Source organism: Pyxicephalus adspersus, chromosome 6, assembly GCF_032062135.1.
Source record: "Pyxicephalus adspersus chromosome 6, UCB_Pads_2.0, whole genome shotgun sequence".
Taxonomy (NCBI): Eukaryota; Metazoa; Chordata; class Amphibia; order Anura; family Pyxicephalidae; genus Pyxicephalus; species Pyxicephalus adspersus.
In genome coordinates, this window is record NC_092863.1 from 432,121 (window position 1) to 443,859 (window position 11,739).

The window sequence follows — 11,739 nt, forward strand, 5'->3', positions numbered from 1 at the left end:
GTTCAAAACAGCATATATTACAATGTTATCATCAATAATATGTGAGGAAAAATAAATATATGAAATGAACAAGCAAAATAATTACACTAGTGTCTACATGAAGGTTTACAGACTTGTGGAGTAGATAAGATCTTTATGTTATATACGGAGTAAGTAAAGATAGCCAACACTTCTAACAATAAGGAAAGTAGTATGATTAGCAAAGTTGCTAACAATGTATAGAATTACATGGTCTGAGGGTTGGAATGGTTGCATTAATTACAATATTAATGGTAACTTATGGATAAAATAATGCTTAGTTCATATGAATAGAAGAGAAAAAAAACAAAATTTTCCAATTTTGTGCCCTGATCCAGCCATAAGGCTTTGGTCCCATCCTAAGAAAGGAGTCATTTTGGTAGCCTTGTCTACTGACTGGCGATCATCCCTCTGCTCCCTGCCATCCCTATTTGTTTATTTGGGATGGGTAAACCATTGGCACTGTGGTGATTAGGGCTTTCCTAAACCTATGCAAGGAAAACATTACTTCTATGCTGGAAGAAGCCCTGTCTACCCACGCTGGAGGGGAAATTAGGGATTAGATTGTCTCTCCATTTGTATATGCTACTTATACTAACAGGGGCCCCGCAATTACCTTGTTTTAGTCTTCTGTTGTAATTCCTTGTCTGGATTTGTTACTTGATATTTTTATTATGCCTTTGTTACTAGAGTTTTTCTCCCCATTATGGATCACTGCAATATGGGACAACTGTTACTATGGTTATTGTTATGTTTGTAGTACTTTCCATAGTCAATAGGACTTCTGTGGTATATTAACTTATATTGTTTTATATATAATAGTTTGTTGTCTGGTTTAGGAGAATCTTTAAAAAACAATGGAAGTTGTTAGGACAGGTCAAACAATGCACTAACCTGAAAAGGTCATAGATATGTACATGGAAATTTGGAAATGTTTATACTATAGCTATCATGTCTTTGGTGTTCAGTTGTCATTGTATTGCTGGAGGTATATGTTGACGTCCAGACAGCCATGGCAAGTTATTTGCCCATCCACCAAAGTCCATGTAGTACCATAGCCAACGGCTGTATAACTCAAAAAACATTGGTTTTAATGCGTTATTAAATACAGTATATTCAAGAAAAGCTCAATTGTAGAATCACCACATGCGTGCAAATTGGTTTTCATCAAACTGGCTTCTGTTTTAAATATGGGCAGTTTGTGTATTTGAACACCAATCAGGTTCAGCTTGTTCGTTGGCAAAAGCTCTATAAACCTTACTTCCCTTCAAACAAGAGAGGGATTAGAGAAGCAATAATAATAAAGCAAACCTAAAACTGCTTTTTATCTAAAACCACCCTTTCCTAAATCTGGAAGCAGAAACGTATTCACCGATGTATCTGCAGAAACGGCTGAATCTGAAGAAGGTGCCATTACTTATCCTGGAGGAAGGAGATTATTGCCAATCATTGCATCCATATCCTGCACTTACCCAGTGATCCCTCACATGTTTAGTAGTAGGGATTACACAGAAAGGACCCGTGCAGACAGACCCTTCCTGTATATCAGGAATAAGAATATACAATGACTGGGACCAACCAAGTAAAGGTATGGATGTAATGCTGCTTCAGCGGAGAACTTCCCAAGCACAGGTACACTTTAGGAGCTTTCGTCTCTCCCTGCCACCCTACACACTTTTATTTACAAGAGAGAGGAGAAAAATGGGACAAACCGCTCCCAGTGAACTCAAATTCTCTGAAATCACGTCAGTTGTTCCAAATTATCACAAGATTCAACAACTAACTTCTCAGACAACAATTTCAATGACATTCCTGTGGTTGGCCAAGGGGACGGGCAGCTCTGTGACCAGATGGGTCAGACATTTAACTGTTTCCAAGTCACACTGCAGAACCAATGCAAGTCTCCACAACCCACTGCGTTAAGAGAACAGAATAGATTTCCCAAATGCTTAATACATCCAAGACAAGAAAAGCAGATTTATAAGCAAGAATTGCAGCATTCTTTTATTAACTTTATTTTGTACTTCTGCACAAATCTTTGCAAACATTACTTTTATGATATGCAAGCAAAGCATGGTCTGCAAACACTACCATCACCCACATTACATGAACTGTGTGGTCACATGCATAACAAGATATCGCAATCAGTCGAGAGGATTCTGGGCGTCAGGCCTGCCGAATTCTCCAGTGACAACAACATAGAAAAAGGAGACTGCATAACACCAATCAGTACCGTGCCATAAGACTACACACAGATTGGTGGATATACTATAAACCAGAGCAGAGACAAGCTTAAATTACACACTCGGAAAAAGAGTACGTGACATGGACAGATAAACAACATGTAAATCAATACAAAATGAAGGACAGAAGGGTAAAAACATATATAGATAATATAAAATGGAGAGAAATACAAGTAAAACATCCACAAAGTGGAGACAGAAAAGTCAATGGCACACATGGATAGTATAAAAGGGAGAGCAGAATAGCAAGAAAAACAAGGATTATGTAAAATGGAGGACAGAAAAGAATGAGACATGTGGGGGTAATACAAGATGGAGCAAAGAACAACAAATGACACACAAACAATATAACATGAAGAAGAGAAAGCCCAGCAATCCCACATGACAATACACAGAATATATATTCAAGCCACAAAAACAGATGATAATAAAAACAGAATGAGAATAAAACATAGGAGTAAGAAACACATGGACAACATCAAATGGAAGGCAGAACTATAAAAAGAGAGCAAACAAAACCCACAAATAATAGAAAATGAAGAACAAAAGGCGTAAAGATCATTTAAATTGAAGACAGAAGAACAAACAACAAACACAGCTAATATGGAGGTCAGACAAGTAATTCACACAGATATTAAAAAACAAAACAGAGAATAACAAGCTAAAGGATAATATAAAACAATGGAGAGAAAAACAAGCGACACACAAATAACAAATGATGGATAGAAAGGACAGTAACACATAGATAATTCACACAGCAAGTGACAATAAGAAAGGGATTACACATAGCAATGTGTAGAGTACTCATTAACGTTTATTGGTGTAAGGTGACACAAGCCTGTGCTCAGTAACAGGAGACAGCCACAGGTAATTACAGGTAACTTCATGTAACAGGTGAAAAGAAACCCAGGACCTTAAACACCAAGCAAATGACTGGAAACTGATAGCGCTGGTGTCCGTTATCACTTGCCACATACTTAATGGATCGAAAATAAAATGTTCACACACCCCAGCCAGATATATAAAATACTATAAAATGACTAAATCTTTTTATAAATGTCTGTGCTTTCACAATAAGGGATATAAAATGTAATGACTGCTTCCATGGTATAGAACATACAACAATGAAGCTTGGGAGAAATGGCCACATAGGAACCTATAAAGCTTAGGACATTTTGTATATTACCTGGCTCTGTATAAAGTGTAAATCTATACAGAGATGTGTATGGAATAATCTATAGGGTAAAGCTCCAGTATAGTACATATGATATAAGAATATAATGGAAGTTAGGACATGCACTCTATATGTATTTTACATATAGGCGCCTGGGATTTGCAGGATAAGTGTGGTATTGTACTTTAACCTCACTCACTCTTCTGGATCAGGAATGACATATGATGGACAATACATCTGAATGATGGTTTGCACGATGCGGAGATTCCTTACCATAAATCCATGTGTGACAGGCTGACATTGTACGCGTTTGTGTTTCCCGATACAACTGCATTCCTTCTTCTAGTCCCACAATGAGAAATGACATTGTGACTTTTGGGTGACACAGGTAAACCAATGATATGTACAGAGCAAAACATATTGGATGCCTTTCCTGAATGAACTAAAAACTCATGCTTCTTCCTGCATAATCTTGTGTGAAAGTAGTCTATGTAATCTGGAGAAAAATCACTGGGAGGAGAGCAGAGGATTAATGTTCTAATCTGTTTGTCCAGATACTTCAATTCAGGTCATCTGAACTTCTGTCACCATTGCCGAGACATTGATTCCTGACAAGAACCATCGCCTATTACCGAAAACCTGGCACATGTGTCTCTTTATACCGTTCTGCCGTCTAGGTCAGGGGTACGGCTTTTACCAATTCCAAGTGTCTGAAAGAACATATAGGTCACCCACAACAAGCAGATCTTACCTAAACCACACATGTCGGAAGAAGAATCAGACTGCACCTCTACTGCAAGGCCGCCATTGTGCATCCATAGCAAGCAGATTTCAGTCTACCACACATCGGTATCGGATCATTTCTGATCGGAAGTATCTGCTTACTAGGTGGCCATGCTCACACAGGCACATTGCCGGGAAGGGAAATGAGAGAAAATGGATGGATGGATAGAGTTTGTGAGCTTTATAGGATAAAGAAAGCCTGTCATAATGAAATGTCCAGCACAGAAAAAAAGCTCCATCCCACTGGAGAAATATCGATATGACATTTATTTGTATAAAGTATTGAGTTTCAACACACAAAAGAAGGATGAATAAATGAATGGAGGACAGAGAAGGGTCTAGCAAATAAAACAGAGATAAGAGAAATGTATTAAAAGCACAAAAAGCACAAAAGTCCATCGCACACCAATATTACAAATACAGAGGACTGTGAAATATCAGACACATGCACACACACATATATATATATATATATATATATATATATATATATATATAATATATTAAGAATAAATAGAATAAAGTAGGCTACTAAGTCATATAAAAACAAGGACTGAAAGGGGTCCAACAAGAGCACCTGCTACACATGAATAAAACAAAATAGAGGACAGAGGTGCATCTACCAATATCTAATAATACAGGACAACAAAGAGGAGTACACCACACAAAGATAACTCAAAACACAAGACAGAGGAGAAATCACCACACAGATAATATAAATGGAGCAATGAGGTGCATCCATCCTAAAACAAAATTACTAATCAGAGGACAGAAGGACATTTACCACCAATGATACAAATGGAGGACAAAAACCGATAATAAAGGAGGAAAGAAGAATGTCCGAAACAAATGATACAAAACAGAGGACAGAGGGGCGTCCATCACACATCAAATATTACAAATAGCAATGAAATAAAATGGAGGACAGAGGAGTGTCCGATACACACTAAAACTTCCCACAAACAAATGCCAAAAAAAGGAAACACCGAGAAGCGTCCATTACACACCAATGTGATAAAATGGAGGACCGAGGTGAGAGCGTCACACGCACATATTAAAAATATGGAAGGCAGAGAAGGGTTTGCTACACACCGATACTATAAAACAGAGGACAGAGGAGGGTTTTTCACACCAATATTATAAAGCAGGGAATAATATACACATTATTATAAAGCAGAGAAGAATCTGAGGATGGGGGAATGGCCCGGGCATAGGAGTATCACCAAAGGATTGTAACGGCTCCCACACACAAAGGATCATGCTTCAATTCATACATAGAAGAAAAGATGAGCTTCCACTATAATATGGAGAAACATTATCACAAATCAATAAAACAAAATGGAAGACAAAAGGGTGTCTTCCATAGTCTGATATTATCAATTGGAAGGCAGAGAAGTGTCTAATGCAACACAGAAGTTAGAGGTGTCCATCAAACACTGATAATACAGGAAATACTAATAATATAACAGAAATGATGCGCAGAGGGTATAAAATACTAGGTATAAAACTGAGGCCTAACTCACAAAGGCACCACTGCCAGCAAAAAGGCATGAGAAGACAAAGTACCAATAATGGTCGCTATGCAGATCATTTAGGAAACCAATAAAGTGGTGTATTATGATGCCGGTGCATGGACCCTGCTTTGTACAATATGAACCAAGCCTGGAGAGAAAGGACACCAAACAACCCCAGGACACAGAGGGTGATTGGGTGGCACACAGTGGGCACCAATGTCCAGCACAGGTCAGGTATTGGATAAAGTCACAATGCCAATCTCAGATCTGGGTACATAATGTTACTTATACAGAAGCTCCCTCAGCCTCTGCCCTTCTGAACAGAAAGTAAGGAATCTGCATCATATTCCCCAGAGAAAGGCCTGGGATGGCATCAGATGTCCCTGTGGGAAATGTACCCCAAGCAGCGGGTAATAAAGCAAAGACAATTGTGCTGTATACACCTTGACATATTAATCCTTCCTTCACTAATGTATAAATAAAGAATCACAGACCTGTCATCCCACCTGTGTGATGTACTCACTGCTACCTATGTCACCGCATAGTGTGTACAACCTGCTCTCCCCGGATATGTGTACAATCTTTTACAGAATTTTTTTAGTAGAAATATAAAAAGTAAGATCGTTGCTTGCTGATCACTTGTTGCATGATCAGGGATTATTACATGAAAAATAACACCGACATTGGAGGAAGTCCGGATAATTACCATGCCAGGAATGAGTACACAATATGTATATCGGAAATAATATCATATCACCTTAAAAACTGCCAGATTCCGCCATTCACAGATTACACAGAAAACTGAAATATCCCAATTCGGCCAGGTGACTGCACATCTCTCTTTGGCTCCATGGACAAGTTGAATTTTATAGAAAGTAATAACATCAGAAAAACAGCATGCCCGTTTCTAACATTCACCAGAAGTGAAAATTGCTATGATGGGTGTTTGAGCGCCTACCAGTGGCTAAATTATCAAGAAATAGCAGAAAAAATGGCAATGACATTACCAAGACTCACTGCTGATAAAGGGATTGTATACAGCATCCAGTCAACATACTTCCCCAGGTGTCGGACCCCTATATAGCTTATTTCCAGGGGCCCCTTTGTTGCTTTTCCATCAGAAAGGTCATGTGACTATCCTCAGCAGAAGTATAAACTGCTCTCCCATGGTCTCCGGCTATCAGTAGCCCAATGCACTGTGGGTAACTACGTCTGGCAGTACATAAACTGTCCCGTATGACATCACCTGTGCCGGACTTTGTCCCCACCAAACAGGGCCCCATAGCAACCAATGAACAGGTGCTTAGCACAGTGTGACACCGGTCTTATCTGAGATAACATATTGTCAACAATGGACTACTAAATACAAAGCAAAACCACTAGTGACTACTCCACTCAGAAGCAAGTGTAAGACAATGACATCTATCACAGCGGATCATCCCAAATGTCATCTTCCAAGATAGAAGAATGTTGGCTGAAGATTCCATTTCATTCACAAGTAATGGCGACCCTGCCAAAGAAACCTCTAGACTGATGTAATATGTAAAATGCAATAAGCGGGGTCCGCACTTTGTACCGCATGAAAGGGTCCTCTATACTGAATTATACATCCGGCCATTAAAACGAAGGCCCTAAAAATGTCCACAACCAAGCAAACTGATCCAACCGTGATCTGAGGACAAAATGCACCTCAGTTCCATCTCCCACTATGCATATAACTGAATTGTTTTCTGCAGAATTTCTGGACATTTCAGTTCAATTACAAGCATGTTAAATACAATTCATGGCAGTAAGAGAAAGCTTATTTTCTATAAAATAAATATGGCAGACTTCGGGAACAATGTCTGTTGCACTAACCAGACCAAAGTGGAGATGTCTAGCCAAAATGCACAGCGCCACATCTGGTGAAAACCAAACATAGCACATTGGAATAGGCACTTTATACCAACCAATCAAGCACAGTGGTGAAGGGGTGATGATTTGCAGCCACAGGACCTGAGCACCTTGCAGTCATCGAGTCGCTTCTGAACTCTCTGTATACCAAAGTAGTCTAGAGTCAAATGTGCGAGAAACTGTGTGGCAGCTAAAAGTGGGGATCAATTGGGACATGCAACAGAACAAAGAGCCCAAGGACAGCAGCAACTCTACAACATAATGGCTGAAAAAGAAAAGAAACAATGTGCTGCAATGGCCCAGACCCCATCGAAATGCTGTGGTGGGAGCTGTGCATGAATTAACATCCACAAACCTCAATGAACTGAACCAATGTTGTAAAGAAGAGTTGGACAAAACTTCTTGGTAATGATAATAAAGGTGGTTGTACAAGCTACTGAATCATGGAGAGTACCTTTTGTGGAATGTCCTTGTCTAAATATCACTAGTCCATTTTGGCTTTACTTTTGGTAAATAAGTAATGACACAGCGGGAACCGTTGTGTGTTTTTTTACATCTAAGGAAAAATTTCAGTAATTTTAGAACCCGCAAAGAACCAGATTCCTTTCTATTAGACCCTGATACAAAAAAAGTGTACTTTTTCACATGACTATATGTATGTATGTATGTATATATATATATATATATATATATATATTACCTGGGCCCAGCTCTTCTGACACCCATCATTAGATATATGTAATGGGATGTCACCCACTATGCCAAGAAAATTCAGTGTCTGAAAGAGATTAATGTGAGTATCACTGACTGCACTGGGTATCACAGGGGGTCTCACAGGGTGCTCCGTGGTGAATAGGGACACATACATATCTATTCGCTGCTACCCAATGTATTTTTTCCAGGAGATTTAAGCATGTTTGATAAGATGGAGGGAAGGTTTGGAGGCATTTGGAGTGAGTTTTGGTGCATATAATTGGGCTCTGTGAAAGTAACAGATTTTTTTTATAAGGTACAATAGAGCAGCCCGTAACAGAGAAATCTGTGAGTTATCAACAGATGCGTGGTACTTACAGAGTTAAACGTTAATGTGCCTTGCAGCTAGTTACTTCCAGGTGTGCAGCGATCTATGAGTAGTTACTTGGTGCAAAGTACGATGTGCAACATAGGATGTTGTATGAGTGATTACAAGGTAGAAAGGACAAATTATGTCATAGTGTCAGCTGTGGGCATGCTCCAGATCATTGTAAAATATCAGGATTTACTGGAAACGGGGTGTCCTCAGCAATATTACCCAGTATCAGGATGTTACTAAGCAGTAACTGGGTGTCTTCAGGATTAATACCCAGAATTAGGATGTTACTAAACTGAGCAGTGTGTCCTCAGCATTCATACCCGCTATCAGGATGTTACTAAACTGAGCAGTGTGTCCCCAGCATTATTACCCATTATCATAATGTTACTAAGCTGTAACAGGGTGTCCTCAGCATTTTTACCCATTATTAGGATGGTACTAAACTATAACAGGGTGTCCTCAGGATTAATACCCAGTATCAGGATGTTACTAAACTGTAACAGGGTGTCCTCAGCATTATTATCTGGTATTAGGATGGTACTAAACTGTAACAGGATGTCCTCAGGATTAATACCCAGTATTAGGTAGGTACTAAGCAGTAACAGGGTGTCCTCTGGATTAATACCCAGTATCAGGATGTTACTAAACTGTAACAGGGTGTCCTCAGGATTAATACCCGGTATCAGCATGTTACTAAACTTTAACAGGGTGTCCTCAGGATTAATACCCAGTATCTGCATGTTACTAAACTGTAACAAGGAGTCCTCAGCATTATTACCTGGTATCTGAATGGTACTAAACTGTACCAGGGTGTCTTCAGGATTAATACCCAGTATCAGGATGTTACTAAACTGTAACAGGGTGTCCTCAGGATTATTACCCAGTATCAGGATGTTACTAAGCTGTAACAAGTGTCCTCTGGATTAATACCCAGTATCAGGATGTTACTAAACTCAGCAGGGTGTCCTAAGCATTATTACAGGGTAATAGGATGGTACTAAACTGTAACAAGGTGTCCTCAGGATTAATGCCCAGTATCAGGATGTTACGAAGCAGTAACCGGGTGTCCTCAGCATTATTACCCAATATCAGGATGTTACTAAACCGTAACAGGGTGTCCTCAGGATTATTACCCAGTATTAGGATGTAACTAAACTGTAACTAAACTGTAACAGGGAGTCCTCAGCATTATTACCCCGTATTAGGATGTTACTAAACTGAGCAGGGTGTCCTCAGCATTATTACCCAGTATCAGGATGTTACTAAGCTGTAACAAGGTGTCCTCAGGATTAATACCCAGTATCAGGATGTTACTAAACTGTAACAGGGTGTCCTCAGGATTGCTAGTCGGTATCAGGATGTTACTAAACTGAGCAGGGTGTCCTCAGCATTATTACCCGGTATTCGGATGGTACTAAACTATAACAGGGTGTCCTCAGGATATATACCCAGTATCAGGATGTTACTAAACTAACAGGGTGTCCTCAGGATTGTTAGCCGGTATCAGGATGTTACTAAACTAAGCAGGGTGTCCTCAGTATTATTATCTGTATTAGGATGGTACTAAACAGTAACAGGGTGTCCTCAGGATTAATACCCAGTATTAGGATGGTACTAACCTGTAACAAGGTGTCCTGAGAATTATTACCTGGTATCAGGATGTTACTTAGCTGTAACAAGGTGTCCTCAGGATTAATACAGTTTAGTAACATCCTGATACTGAGTATTAATCCTGGGGACACCTTGTTACAGCTAAGTAACATCCTGATACCAGGTAATAATGCTGAGGACACCCTGTTACAGTTTAGTAACATCCTGATACTGGGTAACAGGGTGTCCTCAGCATTATTACCCATTATTAGGATGGTACTAAACTATAACAGGGTGTCCTCAGGATTAATACCCAGTAAAAGGATGTTACTAAGCTGTAACAGGGTTTCCTCCGGATTAATACCCAGTATCAGGATGTTACTAAGCAGTAACAGGGAGTCCTGAGGGTTATTACCCAGTATCAGGATGGTACTAAACTGTTACAGGGAGTCCTCAGCATTATTACCCGGTATCAGGATGTTACTAAACTGTACCTGGGTGTCTTCAGGATTAAAACTCAGTATTAGGATGTTACTAAACTGTAACAGGGTGTCCTCAGTATTATTACCCAGTATTAGGATGGTACCAAGCTTGACAGGGTGTCCTCAGGATTATTACCCAGTATCAGGATGTTACTAAACTGTAACAGGGTGTCCTCAGCATTATTACCCGGTATCAGGATGTTACTAAACTGTAACAGGGTGTCCTCAGGAATATTACCCAGTATCAGGATGTAACTAAACTGTAACAGGGAGTCCTCAGCATTATTAGGATATTACTAAACTGTAACTGGGTGTCCTCAGGATTATTACTGGGTATTAGGATGTTTCTGAGCTGTACCTGGGTTTTTTAGGATTATTACCCGGTATTGGGAGGTTACTGAGCTGTACCTGGGTGTCTTTAGGGTTTTTACCTGGTATGAGGATGTTACTGGGTTGTACCTGCATGTTTTTAGGGTTATTACCCGGTATCAAGATGTTACTGGGTTGTACCTGATTGTCTTTAGGGTTATTACCCGGTATCAGGAGATTACTGGGCTGTACCTGGTTGTCTTTAAGGTTATTACCCGATATCAGGATGTTACCGGGCTGTACCTGGGTGTCTTTGGGGTTATTACCCGGTATCAGGATGTTACTGAGCTGTACCTGGGTGTCTCTTTACAGTTAATACCCGGTATCAGGATGTTACTGGCTGTACCTGGGTGACTTTAGGGTTATTACCTGGTATCAGGAGGTTACTGGGCTATACCTGGGTGTCTTTGGGGTTTTTACCCTTTATCAGAATGTTACTGAGCTGTACCTGGGTGTCTTTAGGGTTATTACCCGGTATCAGGAGGTTACTGGGCTGTACCTGGGTGTCTTTAGGGTTATTACCCGGTATCAGGAGTTGACTGGGCTGTACGTGGGTGTCTTTAGGGTTATTACTCGGTATCAGGAGTTGACTGGGCTGTAC

General features: G+C 39.9%; 1 protein-coding gene across 6 annotated transcripts in view; it reads right to left on the reverse strand.

Annotated features, from left to right (window-relative positions):
• The window catches only part of TEX2 (testis expressed 2), a 23,689-nt gene that overhangs the window by 11,404 nt on the left and 546 nt on the right, over positions 1-11,739 (reverse strand). The window contains exon 1 of one of the 6 annotated variants that reach the window (XM_072414061.1): positions 6,790-6,909. The exons of 2 other annotated variants lie outside the window; for them this stretch is intronic. The gene's annotated coding sequence lies outside the window, so the exon portion shown is untranslated. Of the gene's footprint in view, positions 1-6,489; positions 6,648-6,739; positions 6,910-11,739 lie in introns of those variants that run through there. 3 more of the 6 variants (XM_072414057.1, XM_072414056.1, XM_072414060.1) reach the window with 3 other exon arrangements.